Below are 16608 nucleotides of genomic sequence, written 5' to 3'. Positions count from 1 at the left end.
TTTGCACGTACTTATTTTTGCAGAAAATACATGATGCTAGAGAAAAGTCATACTTCAAAAGTGGAGGACACATCCACACTTGTTCCCTGATGTTACTGAGATAGCCACATTCCTGTTGGCATCAGTGGAGGCTTTTCCTGAATTGCAAATAGTTTTTTTTTTAAAAAAAATATTTTTAAACATTAAAAATAGTTTCTTTAGAGAAACATCCTGATTGGAACATCAAAGTAGGGATGTAAACTTCCCTACACACTTTCCACAATATCTTTGCTAAATAATAATTAGAAATAAAATGCAATAAAATATTAATGCATTCATGCCAGAAATACCATATCTAGTTTCTTTGCTTTCAGAGTTACCAAAGCTTGTTAAGAACCTTCAGAATTGTCTGTCAGACCCAACTAGCTTTTCTCAGCATGGTTTCTTTGAAACACATGGAGTATGATGCATCGATTATCCTATGATACTCTAATCTATTGTGAGGTAATTTATTAATAGCATCAAGAAAATGTTTCAGTACTTTAATAGCTTCCAATTTAATTTCATTTAAGTGAGGCAATAATAATGGAGTTGCTAATTTAAACAGAAGTCTGTCCTGGGTTTGAAGGTCTGCACCGTATAGCTTAATTGGTTGACTGCAAATTGGATAGAAAGGGGGTGCCTTCTTTTTTTAGAATGCATTATGGGTAAAGATCAATTGTTATATGCTAGTCTTTTACACAATACCTGTTAAAGCATGGATTTAGGGAATGGAAAACAATAAGGAAATTTTAGGCATAATGATACATACTCACAAAATGTGAACATTATTAATGTCATTCCTCCAGGCTGGGAGGATGAGAGTTTGCACATTGAAAATGTTGGTACATATTAGAAATAAGTGTTATGGATTTCCTGCTTGTTTCTGAAATGTTGCTTATATTGAAAAGAGGAAAGTAAGAAAACTGCACCAATGGGATAAAATTAGAAAATATAGTTAACAAAGTATTTTAATTATTGATGAAAACTGGTATTGTAACTCTTTAGAATCTTTTTTTTTTTAAAAAAATAGATTGATAATGAAAGAAACTGATTGATATTTCTTGCTTCTTCATGATCTTGAAGTCATTCGAACAGGTGGTCATTCATTTGCTGTGAATTGTTTTGTTGTTGAATGTTTCCAGCATTTTGTTCATTTTGTTTACCGGTGCTACTGGTGCTATCTATGTTCACATGCAAATCATAGCTGCTCCTTAAATATATGCTTGGGAAGAGGATTGTTGATTGTTTTTATGTTCTAAAGATTTATATTCCTTTGCTTTTGCTTTTTTTTATGCACCAGAGGGCACTGTGTTGCAGGTCAATTCTGTTTTAGATTCTTTTGTGGTAGGCAGAAACATTAAGAAGTCTACATTGAACATGGTTCTGAAATACGCATTTGGGACATATGGGGAGCAATCAATATATTGTATTTTATTGTATTTTTTATTGTATTTTTTATTTTTTTTATATTTAGTTGTCAATGATATAAGGGAGGAGAGAGAACCATCAGAACAACATATATACAGATTAATTGAGCATATTGTTTTTTGTTTTATAATGGTCAACAAAAGGCAACAAAATATAATACATGAGTACTGATTTTACCATTTCTGCTTTCAGTATTGGTGTAGTGATATGGGTATGCAAATACAAAAATATCCTTCATGTACAATGTGCCTTTTCAAGTGTCACTTTACTATAACCTCTTGTTGTAATGTACTCAGCAGAATAAGTAGGGATTGACCTTTTAAATTAAATGAAATGTTTGCCACAAAGAATGGCTTCCATAAATCTAAAATTGATTAACTGCTTCTGTTTATTGTAAATTTTGCTGAAACACCATTCGTAGGATTAAATGTAAGAAAATAGCAAAGTCATCATGTCCATCATATTTGATGTGGCTATCAAAAATGACCAAGAATTTCATTCGGTTTGCATTTTGATATTAACTTTTCAAATATGCCCTTCCCAAGTTCTTAAACGCAAGTAATTTTGGTGTGGAATTCTCCAAATAAGAGTAACAAATATGTACTTATAGAGGAAAAATATGTGTAATTGTTGCTTTCTAAGGGGATTTTTTTTTATTGGAAACAAGATTGTATGTAATTATTAGAAAAAAATAGAAATTTTTCATTGTTTAAAAAGTAATAAAATGATAAGGATATAGAATGTAAAACAAGATATATGAAAGATTGAGAGAAATTGAAACTGAAATTTGTTCAGAGTAGGAAGTTTGTCTTGAGAGAGACAAACAACAAGGGAATAGAATTTCTTCAGGGACATCATCATTAAAATTTACTTTTAGGACTCATGATAATCTTCTGCGTGATAATCTCCAAATTTACACAATTTCAAAATAACTAGGGGGAATACTCCAAATAAATTAAAACTCCCTGGTCCTTGCTACATACTTCTAATAAATAGTGGATGAACTATACCAATTGGCATCTCTTACCATTCTTGGTTGATTTCTTGGGAACAGAGGTTCATTACAATTTGATGAGCCTTAGTTTCTCCACTGCTGACAGAAATATAACTTTCCAGAGCCATCTATTTTGAAACAATATACTTTGCCCCAATATTGTATATGCCAACTTATTTCTAAAGTCTTCCTAACCTTATACCTACTTATAGCCACTTATGTTTAAATAAGGCCAAGCATTCAAATACACAAATGGGAGGATTTGTTCTCTTTACTAAATGATGCTTGGAAACACACACATACACCAGAGGTGGGTTCCACTTACCTTTACTACCTGTTCTGTCTGTCCCGTTCGCAATGGGAGTGCGTGCACATGCACGCTTCTGTGCATGTGTGCTTCTGTGCATGTACAGAAGCTTCTGGGCATGCACAGATCATCAATTATGACATCCGGGAAGGTGAGCAGAGCCTCTCGCCACTTTTACTACAGATTCTGAAGAACTGGACAGAACCAGGAGCAACCCACCATTGACATACATTCTCTCTCTCTCTCTCTCTCTCTCTCTCTCTCTCTCTCTCTCTCTCTCTCTCTCACACACACACACACACACACACACACACACACACACACACACACACACTTGCAATAGGGATACAAGTTTCTCCTACAAAGTTCAGTAAATTTGGTTTACAAGTTTTCCAAATCAAGAGGAGAGTAGTCAGGCAGATGTCAAGGAGCAGAACTTGTGGCAGATTTGTCAGCCAACCCAGGTTCAAAATCAGGATTGTAAGGTACATGAATCAAGGCATATAGTGTAGGAGTTAATGGATAGTTGTCATCAAAGAGCCTGTGCTTGCTCCATTTTAATATAAGCAGCCCCAGTGTAGCTCATTTAGTGGTGCCAAAATTCTTCTCTGTGATCAGTCTTGCAGAACACTTTTAGTCTGTTCACTTTGAAGCCTGATGAGTTCCTGCATTAGTTCTTTGCCCTCATCTTCAGAGAGCAATAGCAGTTGTGTCTACTGGTTTCTGTTTTGCTTCACCTCTTCTGTCTGCTCAGTCAATACTCTATCTAATGGTGCTGGAGTTGGCTGCTCATTGTCTGTCAGTACTTCTGAAGCTGATTCTTGAACTGACTCCTCCTCTGACTCTAAATCTTAGCCCACCATGATACTAAGTTTCTGTGAAACAGACACATGTCTGAGAAAAGGAAGAAAAACAGATGGCATATAAATGACACATAAGATTCAAATATCACAAATGGGATGATTTTGAAAAGCAAAAACTCTTGAATGATGGTATAGGAATATCAGGAAAATGTATATAATTGCAATGTATTATATTCAAGAAAATATCTTTTTTTTTTTTTTTTTACTATTTCATATCTGTTACAACCTAGAAGTTGTATCTGGGATGAATGGTGTCTATAAATGGTGAAGTGATGTGATGGACTACAGTGAAGCAGTACCGTGTTTCCCCGAAAATAAGACCCTGTCTTATCATTTTTGAACCCTGAAATAAGCCCTTGGCCTTATTGCCATGTTCTCAAAAGCCCGATTGGTCTTATTATCAGGAGAAGTCTTATTTTGGGGGGAACAGGGTAGTTTCGTAGGAAGAAGGAGCACATTCCATGGTGGTGAGGGAGTTGAGACAAGAGGCAATATAATCCAGAGCTGATTTGAAGACAGAGAGTTAGGATAGCCGCTCCCTAGAATCTCCCTGGCTATATACTTTAGGCCAGTGGTCCCCAACCCCCGGTCCGCGGACCGGTGCCGGGCCGTGGAGTACCTGGCACCGGGCCGCGCAGCGGCCGGGGGACATGAACGCTGCAGCGCAAAGGCTCCTGGGCCGTGCGCAAAAGCTCCTGGGCCGTGCGCAAAAGCTCCTGGGCCGTGCGCAAAGGCTCCAGGGAAGAGAGCCCCACGCAGGTACGCACGTGTGGCCCAAAGCCCCCACCCCTGCGCGCGCTCAGCGGGCCACGGTAAAATTATCAAAGGCTGATTGGTCCGCGGCGATAAAAAGGTTGGGGACCACTGCTTTAGGCAATGGTGGGTTTCAAAAATGTTAGCAAGGGGTTCTCTGCCCGGTTGCTGGGTGGGCATGGCTATGGTGGGTGTGGCCTAGCCAGCCTCCTGCACCACGGCAGCAGGGGCTTTTTGCCCTCCCTGGGCTCTGGAGGCTTTCCTTGAGCCTCTGGGAGGGCAAAAATGGCCTCCCCAGGCTTCCCAAACTTTACGCCCATTTTTTGCCCTCACTGAGCCTCCACGCATGCCCTGCAGTTATCTGTATCCAAAACAGGCTGCGTGGGGACTCCTAGGAGGGGTGGGGTGGGATGGCCCCTCCTAGGAGGGGCCAACCAGGAGTGGGATTTGGGTGTTCTCCAAACTGCACAGAACCTTAGCTAGAGGTTCTCCCGAACCCCTGCGAACCCCCAGCAGCCCACTCCTGACTTTAGGGTGAGAATAGTATTGGTTTAGCTGGGCAAGATTCTGCCTATTGGGTGTGAGCAAATAAAGACCTGAACTTTGCCTGGATTGTTCAATGTCATTTATGGGCTGAGTCTGAAAATATAAGCTTTACAGCTGGCTTGATTTAAATAAACTGAAGCTTTCAAAGACAGATTGATATAACATGTATTATAGTTATTCCAGTGGACCTATTTGACATATGTGCTACCAGAGCCATATTAAACATCTAAACAAATGCTTGTAGCTATTTCACCAATTTCAGTTGAGCAAATGGTTTCCTGATCACAGCTAGTAATCCGCAACAGTTTTGGGGGTTGCAGTGCATAGAAAAGAAAGAAACTCAGTGAAGCATGATTAAACCATTTATGATATTTTTGTCGTCCTAGTGTCATAAAATGTTTAATTTTTTTATTAGATTCAATGTAAATGTTGCAGTCATGAGAAGGATTTTTTTAAAAAAGTTAGGTGAACTTTTCAGAACATATAGAGAAAAAAAAAAGGCCTCTAAACAACCCCCCCACTCCAAAAAATAAATAAATAAATAAACACAGCAAAAAAGATATATAGTGTTCCAGTGTATTGTAGGTTGGAATGGTTTAAAAAAGAATCATTTGCATAAACTTCAAAAAGATTTGCAAGACTATTACGCAAATTAAATTAGGCTACATTTAGTACAAGTTCTAGGTTGCATTAAGGTCAACTGGAAAATATTGACATTTTAATTGATCCCAATAAAACTTACTGCATTCTAATTCTTTTTGTATTGTTTTCCAGTGAACTATGATACCTCTCAGAAAGCTTTACAATGTTTGATATAATTAAGGCTGAGTCTTCCTTAATAACAGCAAACCCGTGATGCGATCTAACGCATAATAAATTACACAGCATAATAAAGATTTTAAAAATATATATTTAATATGGGAATCTGAGTAGACCCTTGGTTCATCAACAAATACTTGATATTAATATAGAGTGACAGTTTTATTGTGAGGCTAAAACAACCACCAATCCATTGTAGAAGAACCGCCCAATTAATTGTGACATGATGATTCTACAAGAAACAATCAGTTTAAAACCACAGTAATAAGAATCTGTCACTGAAAAATGTTCAGACTATAATAGTGACTAAAATGAAGCCTCAGGACCACAAGGCAAAGGTAAAGTGCTTAGACATAGATTACACAAGAAAGGAGGAATGCACAATGACAAGGTAAACCCTCCAGGATGTGAACAGAATAATAAAGCATCCATGCAAACATACAAAGTAAGGCCACACAGATCTTTAAAGGGGTAGCAGTAAAAAATGTATTTATTTTGTTTAAGTTGGAATAAGGTATTTTCTGCCTTAATTAATCAGATCTTCTTTTTAGGCTCTTTGATGGGAAAGCTGGAAATTGATGTGCTGTCTTTTCCCCGTATTTATCTCTATTTTAATAATCTGGTTTCTCTTCAGATCATATGAATCTATTTTAAAAGCAATGCAGAGGAAATAATACAAACATCAATTTAATGAATCCCTTGAAACAATCTGACACAAACTCCTCAGGACTAACATTCTTTAATGGCTAGATCATAAATTATACTTTATGACTAGTGAGGAGAAGGGTAATACACAACTCCCTTTGGCATAACTTGGCCAAAATCCTATTAATCTCATATATTAAAATTAGAAATCTGAATACTTTCCTACCAACAGGACAATCAAAATACTACTGAATATTATGATGTTTGTTGAAAAGAAACAGGTCTGTCTGTTCCTCTGTCTGTCTCTGTCTCTTTCTGTCTGTCTGTCTAGCTAGCTAGTTAGCTACTATCATCTCTAGCTTCTTTCTCTCTTTCTCTCTATAATTTATAGTGTCCATTCCATGAGAAGTGACTCTTCTCATGGAAGAGTACAATAGTCAGTAAAAAAGAATATACCGTGTATATGTATATATGTATGTATATATACATATATATATATATAAATTTTCTTACTTCTTCGTAGGGTCTATGTGTGTTTTTCTTCTAGCCAGGTTTTCCCTACGTAGCCAAGGTTTTTTTGTAGCTCCAGCTCCTCAATGCAAAAACATTGTTCCAGTTCCCTGGGACCTCTAGGCCTGATGGCATAGGTCTTCCAGAGCATTAAAAGGAATGGAGCTAACCTCACTTCAGATGAGGAGAATGTTCTATAAGGTGGGTATCACAACAGAAAAGGCACATTGTCTGTGAGTGGCTAAATATAGGTCTGTGGTAGATGGTATTCACACATGTCCTCTCTGCCAGAACTAATGGGCTGGGCTGATAGAATTGGGGAGTGGTTATCTTTCAGATAAGACATCCCATGACATGAAGGGCTTTAAAGGTTAAAACCAGCACCTTGAATTGGACTTGGAAGCAATCTGGTAACCAATGCAGCTCATAGAGCAGAAATGTAATATGAACTGCCCTAGAAGCACACAAAACCGCCTGTGCTGTTGCATTTTGTACCAGCTGAAGCTCCTGGATATTCTTCAAGGCAGCCCTATGTACAGTGTATTACTATAGTCCAATCGGAAAGTAACTAGGGCATTTGAGACTATTAACAGAGTTTCCCAATCCAGAAATGGGCGCAATTGGTGTACAACAGGGGTGGGTTCTACTTACCTTTACTACCGGTTCACAACGGGATCATGCACACGCACTTGTTTCGATTGCGCATGCACCTTCTGCGTATGTGCAGAAGCTTCTGTGTATGTGCAGATTGCCGATGACGACATCTGGGATGATGGGTGGAGCCTCCCGCCAGTTTTACTACTGGTTCTTGTGAACCAGTCTGAACTGGGGGCAACCCACCCCTGGTGCACAACCCAAAGCTGTGCAAACTACCACCTGCACATTGAATAGGCATTGTGTGTTCAGGAGAAGATGCACATTAGATCTGTCTGGGACAGTGCAATCCCATTCAGCACTATCTTAGACCCAGTATGCCCCCAAACCCAGAGCTACTCAGTCTTGCCAAGATTCATTTGAAGTCTATGGATTCCCATCCAGAATCTCATAACCTCCAGACACTGTGGTAAAATGTTAACAGCATCACCTAATTTACCAGAGACTGAGATGTATACTGATGATACCTCACCCCATGGTGATGGATAAGCTCACTCAACAACCTCATCTAGATATTAAAAAGGAGCACTGAACCCTGTTGCACCCTGCATATTATGATATGAGGACAGGATTTCCCTTCCCCTATCATCGACTAAAATCAACTTCAAGGAAAGGAGATGAATCAGCTCAACACTATGTTGCTTACTCTCAACTCTCTAACCTAATCCAGAAAATACTAAATTTGATGGTATTGAGAGCACTACTGACATCCTGCCCAGGTCATAATCAAAGCATAATCAAAATTGTTTCTGTCCTGTACACAGGTCTGAATCCTGATCGAAAAGGATCCAGATATTCCCTCTTATTATTCAGATTATTCCTTAAATTCTGTTGTCATTCCATGAGTTTATAATGACAATATTTTTTTTAAAAAAAATGGAATAAAAATGAAATTGAGAAGAGCAGAAGGGAATAAGGGTTTCTAGCACTGAAGCTGAATATGAGAGCAAAATGAAACGCAACAGAAGGGATAAGAAATAAAATCACTTCATGAGCTTGATAGAGACTCACAGGAACCTAAACTGTGTGGAGATTCAGGTTTAGTACACATTAGTGTTGTTAATGTTCTTGAGCCTGTGCTGAGAAACCACTAACCTCTGTAGCTGATTGGATTGCATTCTGTTTATGGGCCACTGTGAGAATGAAGATTGTAAATACGCTGCAAAGAAACTTGTTTAGCTTTCACTAGAACATCTTCAGTTACAGAATAAAAAGCTAAAACAATCTACTCTACTCTACTCTTGTTTTCTTTTTAACCAATTTTTCACCAATCTGTAAATTGCTTTTGGCTATCGTCAAGAAGGGTGACCTTCAGATATAAATTTCAACTTTAGTAACAAGTTATGTTCATTTTCCTCCCCTCCTCTTTTCCTATATAATACCTCAAGCCTAAATGTTGTCATTACTTATGGAGCACTAGAAGTGGCTAGTTTATATTACGGATTGGGAATTATAGTCAGCATTTCATATTAATTAGGTTTTAATCTTAAATCAGAGTAGGGCAAAATAACTTGCCAATGGAATATACATACACATGTATTTTTTAAAAAGGATTTTTGTATCAATAATAATTTTAAGATTTTAAAAATGCATAATGTGCTAGCCCCCTAGATGGAGGGACATGTAAAACTCTGTTGTATCCACATTTATTTAAAATAATTACAGATTTTGCCTATTCTCAACAGACAGGACTGAAGAGAGGGAAAAAGTGAAATGGGACCATTATTGCAGCTTGTCTGAGGATTTTAGATGTGAAACTTCACCCTTGTTTACAGTTTCCTTTCATTTGCTTTTAAATACGCTGTCTGTTCTATCATTTAAGATTCCAAAGGAGTTAATAAGGGCAGACATTTTCGGCAGAGGCAACAGTTATTCACAAAAAAATTTTTTTGTTTGTTTGTTTCCACAGAGATGTTTTTCTTTTTCTTTTCTTTTTTTTCCAGGCTCGGGAGGGTCAGTTTTGGCTTAAACATATATTTTTTTTGTAAGATCTTTATTGCAGTTATGCCATCTGTCATTTTACAAATAACAGTGCTACAATTCTGCGGAAGAGTTTTGGTTTTGTTCAAGCTTTGTGTAGAACAGGAAATCTCACATTGGCTTTTCACACATTGTTCCTACACATATTTGCTGGAAATAAACTTCATTCAAACTAATGGGGTTTATTTCTGAGTAAACAACCTGTGGCCTTCATCCAAAAGCCTGCAGACCAAAAATATCTCTACAAGTATTGTCTGTTGATCTGTATTACCTAGGGAAAACAGAAAACAATCGGGCTTTTGAGCACATGTGCTAAAATAAGCTTCCCCCCAAAAATAAGGCCTCTCTGAAAATAAGCCCTCCCTGAAAATATTTAACCGCATGTGCAGCCCATTCCCGCCATTTCCTCTGGTTAGGGTTAGGGAGACAGAGCTGGAAATCAGTTAAGATGGCAAGAGGAGCCCCGTCTTGCTCCACACGCCCCCAAATAATAAGACCTCCCCGAAAATAAGACCAAATGCTTATTTCGGGGTTCAAAAAAATATAAGACAGGATCTTATTTTCAGGGAAACACGGTAGCTGTTTATTTTTATGATTTACAGCTTTTCAAACAAATACTTTTTGACATTATCCAATGTTATAAAGTTGTTCCGTACAGATACTTGCAAAATGTAAACTTTTATTTGAAAGGGATAGCTACTTTCCTCAGGACAATAAGATGCAACCTGTATTACTGGCAGATCTGAATTCAATTCATATTCTCAGCAGAAGCTTCAAGCTGTTTTTATTGCAGTAGCTATCGAGTCTGCACAAGGTACAGCCATCCAGAGGGGCTCTAATTATCCCTTCTTAGTACTCCATGAACTTGCCTCCTCACATTATCTGAGCAGAAAAGCACAACAGCAGCTATGAAAATAATCAGTGTTGGGGTTAGTGACTAATACACTACAGAGGAGAGTACACATTCTGTAACAGACACCTATTACAAGTAGTCCTTGACCCATAACCATGTGTTTACAACTGTTTGAAGTTACAGCAGCATTTACAACTGGTCCTTGCTTGTACAATCATTGCAGTACTCTCATGGTCACATGATCAAAATTCAGATGCTTGGCAATGGCATGTATTTATGATTTTTGCAACAACCCAGGCTCATGTGATGATCACATGGTGGTGCAGTGGTTAGAATGCAGTATTACAGATGGGCTCTGCCCACTGCCAGGAGTTTGATCCTGACCAGCTGACTCAGCTTTCCATTGTTCTGAGGTTGGTAAAATAAGGACCCAGATTGTTGGGGACAATATGCTGACTTTTTAAATTACTTAAAGAGTTCTGTAAAGCACTATGAAGTGTATATAAGGTCTAAGTGCTATTGCTATCACTATTTGTGATCTTCCCAGCCAGCTTCTGAAAAGCAAAGTCTGTGGGAGACCAGATTTGCTTAATGACCATGTGATTCACTTAACAACTGCAGCGATTTATTTATTTATAATAACTGTGACAAAAAGCTCATAAAATCGGGCATGACACACTTAACTTGGTTAGCAATGGAAATTCTGGTCTCAATTGTGCTCAAAAATCAGGGACTTCCTGGGACATTTGAAGCTAGTCTACTGAATCAATTCTATAGGAAGGTGAACTGCGGCATCAATAGATGGATTCAAAGATATTCCAGATTACTGTGTTATAAATTCTTGGGTTTTTTTCCCACCTAATGATATTCAGGCAATATAAAGAATAAAGAAGAATAAAAAATGGTATTGAGGATTCATTAAAAGTTGAGAGGCATAGGGAAAACAAGCAATAGAGCACACAAAGAATATAATGAAGCATCCCATCAAACTGAAATTAGGAAAGAGACAGTGAACAGGAGTGTGATAGAGGGATGGAGTTGTGTGAAAGACTCATGATAAAAAGCTCATTATCACAAGGGCCCTCACCCCTGATTTAGGGAACAGCTGCTAAATGGAGAAAGAATGAAATGGCTTCAGCTGCCTTTTAGAGAGCTCCTATCCAGTAAGAACAGGACCAATTCTTCTTCCTTCTTTCGAATGTACACGTTTATACCCTTTCTGCCTCATGAAAAGTTCAGCAGCTGAATGAATGCTTTAACATTTCCTTTATCCTTTCGGTTTTTGTCATTTCCATTTGATATAATTGATTTTAAGGCAATGGGCAATGCCTCAGAATGCAAACTTTTGTTATCTTCTTTGGCTTTGATTGATTTCTTCTGGAGGTACTGATATTGTATGCTGTTCACGGAGGGTTAGTAGCTAGCTTCTAATGCATTAGTAACACTATTAACAAACCAGTCAAGTTCCTTCCAGGGAAAAGCTCTTGCAAAGCAAACATACACTCTCTCCTGGGATACACAAAAATATACAGAAATAAAAATGTCGATTCTCACATTCACAACACACAGCAGTTAGTAAAAATCAACAGAAACTCTGTCTACCTTTATAATACCATGCATAAATATTTTACAATGATTTTATATACTTTTCAAAGTTGTGGATATCAACAGATTAAAAAAAAAAAAGATTTAGATCTTTGGGATTCTGAATGAAGATTACCAAATAAATTCTTTCTAAATAAATGAAATGAGTATGTGTTTTTTTAAACTCTTCATTTGTAATATCATAACATTACATTTGATTTTTTTTAAAAAAAATTATTTTCAGGAAAGGATGCCTAAGCTAATACATCGAAAAGCAGCACCCGTCCACAAAAGGAAGGTTTGAGTAGACTTGTGGGAGCTCAGGGGTTTCAGAATACAGGTAGTCCTCAACTTACAACCACAATTCACTAAGTGAGATATTTGTGAAGTGAGTTTTGCCCCATTTGATGACCTTTCTTGCCACAGTTGTTTAGTGAATCACTGTAGTTGTTAAATTAGTAACAAGGTTGTTAGGTGAATCTGGCTTCCCCATAGACTTTGCTTGTCGGAAGGTCACAAAAGGTGATGCCATGACCCCAGGACATTGTAGTTGTAGTTATGTAGACTCATAAATATGAGTCACTTACCAAGGGTCTGAATTTTGATTAGGTGACCATGGGGATGCTGCAGTGGTTGTAAGTGTGAAAAATGGTTATAAGTTTTTTCAGGGCTGTTGTAATTTTGAATGGTCACTAAACAAACTGTTGTAAGTTGAAAACTACTTGTATGAAATAATTTTAGAAAAAAAATGCTCTTCACAGAAAGTGTGTGTGTGTGTGTGTGTATGTGTATGTATGTACAGTAGTGGCCAAAATGGTGGAAACCTTTTGAGAAAAGTGTATTGTTGAGATCTGATGGCTAATAACACCACTTTTTTTTAGAGTTTCAAGATAATCATATTCCACTGCTGGAATGGCCTGGGAATAGCCCATACCTTAACCCAATTGAAAATCTATGGAGCTAGCTAAAGAAGCTTGTTAGTCAGAAGCGACCCAGCAATAAAACCCAGTTAATAGAAGCAATAATTCAATCTTGGTTTCACATTATAACGGCTGCAGAACTAAAAGACTTGGTTGACTCCATGGGAAGACATTGTAAGGCCGTAATTCATGCTAAAGGTTACCCAACTAAGTATTAACTGACATGGTGATAATTTTTGTATATCTTGTTTTTTCTACATGTTTCACTTTTCTTCTTTATACTGTAACTGCTATTCTAATAGCAAATCCTTCATAAAAGTTATTGCATTACATTCTTGATTAAATTATCTTTCCATTGATATATAATTTTATGGTACTACTCAAAAAAGTGGTGTTATTAGCTAGTTTTAGAAAATACACTTTTCTCAAAAGGTTTCCACAATTTTGGCCACTACTGTATGAATGTATGTATGTATCAGTGGTGGGTTGCCCCCGGTTCAGACCAGTTCACAAGAACCGGTAGTAAAACCGGTGAGAGGCCCCCCACCACCACCCCAGATGTCATCATCGGTGATCTGTGCGTACGCAGAAGCGAAGCGCGCGCGCGCGATCCTGTTGCAAACTGGTAGTAAAGGTAAGTAGAACCCACCCCGGTATGTATGTATGTATGATATAAGTTTGGAATACCCCAATGCAATTTCATATGATGTACTGATGACACCCCTAGAATCAAAAATATCAGCTTTAGTCTGAAAGGGTTGATTGGCTAAACATCAAGTCAGGGGTACTGACAATGCATGTGACATTATTAAGAGTGTTAGAAGTAGAACAGCAACTAGAATTATACAGTTTCTTTTATGTAACACTCAACCAGATGGGGCACAGATATACCAATTGCTCAATTTTTGAGTCTAATACTGAAGCAAAGGTTGTCAAAGTGCATTTCATCTCTCATTGCATAGACAGTAATTATGCAACAAATGTTACCTAAGGTTGTAGCAATCCCATTTCCAGCACTTTTCACTTTAGAGAGATTCCCAAGTAGAGAAGGTGCAGTTTGAGCAGGCTGCATTTAGAAGAGAATCTGACTCTAGGCTAAACTTCAACTTGAGTAAATCAGCACACCAGCTAGTGTGGATAGTTTTGTCAAAGAAAAATTGATTTGGCTTCCTCTGTTGCCTTAAGAAATAGCTAGGTTATATAAAAAAATCATCATAGCATGGAGATAATTGAATGTCGAATGAGGTAAGTTAATTTATCTTAACTGAATAATCAGTTTCAATATTTTAGCCTAATCTGACTCAAGACCTTATACTGTAGACCTCATAGCCCAAATGACCCAATCTTCCTCACCTCAGTCAATTAGCTCAATTTAGGTTTCTGGCATTGATTTATGTTGTTGTTGTTGTTGTTGTTGTTGTTGTTTAGGCATCAGAAAGGAGCCTGGAAGCCTGCCACTTCCCACTTCTTGATTTCTTAACTTTTTCCCTGCATGATGTTATGTTAACTTAAAATATGTTATTAGGTTTGGAGTCTGTAGGGATAGATATGCCGGGCCTATGTGTCTGCTCCTCTCCACAGATAGCCATTCTGCTAGATAAAACTGAAAACCAAAACCAAGATATGAGGGTGAGATGGAGGACCTAGGGAAGCTCTATTGTTCTGAGACCTCTCTAGGACTTTTGTCTTTATAGTGGAGGTCAAAAGGGATCATTAATGTTTGGTAAGCATTGGACACCACATAGGAGGAGTTAGTTGTATTCAAAGTAAAGTTGCATAGATTAAATATTCTAAATTTAAGTGTGAGAATTAATTCAGTTTTGAAGTTTGTCAAGCATGCTTTATTTTCCCCCTCCAAAGTATATAGTGTGTAAAAAAGACCGTAGAGTTGTTATGACAATAAAATACTGGAAGAAATTCATGAGTTTTTTTTTTTAAAAATTCAGGCTAAAGCACAGGATATACATAATTCAAGTAAATATATGATTTCAACTAGTCAAGCAAATTGTTAAAGGCAGCACTACAACAGTATGTTAAAAGCCAACAAATCTAGCTATGGATTATTCTTTTATTTATTTATTTATTTGATTTGATTTTTATACCGCCCTTCTCCAACAGGACTCAGGGCGGTGAACAGCCGAGATAAAACATAACATATAAAATTTAAAAAACAGTTTAAAAGACATTAAATAATTTCGGCCTCAATTAAAACAATTGTTTAGAAATGCACACATATACTGGGTTTTTTGGTAAATGAGGTTAGATTTAAGCTTATTTTAAGTCCAATACCCCCCCCCCCTTTTTTTTAGCTTGGCATAAATAAATGTGGCAGAAAGGTCTTTTGCCAGCATTCCCCACCCTTGATAGCCTTATCAGGGAGCACAATAGATCAGTTCACAAAGAAAACATAACCTTTTAGTGAGAAGTTTCATTTTTGTGATCTTATTTTCCGGGTTCTCAAATAAAGATCTACCCCACAGATGAATGGATTTATCTGAAGCTGCTTTTAATTTCAGAATGCTAGGCCCGTAGGTAGTTTAAATTCATGTTTTTTCTTTGGTATGCAGATGTAGCAGAAATAGCCTTAAACCTGATAATAAAAAAAAGTCCATTTCAAAGGATATGATTATGAGGTTGCATCCCTTAAAGTCAAGCAGCAGCAACAACAACACACAAACAGTAACAAACTCAGGCATAGGAGAGAAAAAAAATCCCTTTCTCTACTTTCTTTGAATTAAAGGATGCCCCAAGCAAATGTTTTCCCTTATGTTTATTGTGTGAAGAATAAAAAGAAGAGTGTATGTAATCTGGGAGTCAGTTTGTTATGCTTGTCAAAGCAGGAGGCTAAACACTAGGAGACTGAATACTAGTCTGCCAGCTGTATCACCCTGGGCCAGTCACCTTTTCTCTGCCCTAGGAAGCATACAGTGACAAGATACTTTTGAAATCTTGCCAAGAAAACTTCAAGGACTTGTCCAGGAAGTCACCAGGAGTCAACATTGCAGGGACCAATCTAGGTGTCAACACTGACTCAAAAGCACAAACAAAAACAAGGGATAATGAATGTCTGGAAATGTATATATCAATGTATATTAATATATCAATGTATATTGAATTTGTGAATGTAATATAGGTTTATTAAATATATGTATAGCTGTTTAGGAAGTAAAATGCTGCATACTTGATATATAATGAAATAGGAGATATGTAAATTTGTATATAGATTAAGGAATATATTACTTATTAACTTGAATTTGACGCAAATGTTAGAAACCAGAGATGTTGAGCAATGTCCATTGTTTTACTTTTAAAACTAATAAAATATTTAAAAAAAGAAAGCACAAACAAACAAGACAGATGAATATTAGGGCAATAGATTTGCACTTTAAGATTGGACCTGTTTTCCATCTTTCATTCACAGATTGTCCCAATGTGGGTCTTTTATGGAAAACAATATAAAGATACTTATTTTATTTCTCATCATGTATGCTATTTCGATCTAAGCAGCTTACATATTGGGGTTTTTAAATAACAAAATAATAATAGTAATAAAACAAGAACCAAAAATACAATAATTCATAGAGCACATTGGGACATGGAAAAATGAATCAATCACAGTCATAAAACCAAATACACTATTAGAGAACGGATTGGTTGCCTCACTGAAAGAACCTTTTATTTATTTATTTTTACAGTTTTTTTAAAAGTATCACAGGATTGGGTTGGGCCTG

The 16608-nt window shown here is 37.2% G+C and overlaps 1 protein-coding gene across 2 annotated transcripts in view; it reads left to right on the top strand.

The window, feature by feature from the left end:
• BRINP3 (BMP/retinoic acid inducible neural specific 3) overlaps positions 1-16608 on the top strand; it is a 266574-nt gene that overhangs the window by 550 nt on the left and 249416 nt on the right. The gene's annotated exons all lie outside the window — the stretch shown is intronic.

Source organism: Pituophis catenifer, unplaced genomic scaffold (genome assembly GCF_029215685.1).
Source record: "Pituophis catenifer annectens isolate HBS135680 unplaced genomic scaffold, rPitCat1.0.hap2 SCAF_3, whole genome shotgun sequence".
Classification (NCBI taxonomy): Eukaryota; Metazoa; Chordata; class Lepidosauria; order Squamata; family Colubridae; genus Pituophis; species Pituophis catenifer.
Note: the sequence above shows the minus strand (reverse complement) of the source record. Positions and strands in the feature narration are given on the sequence as shown.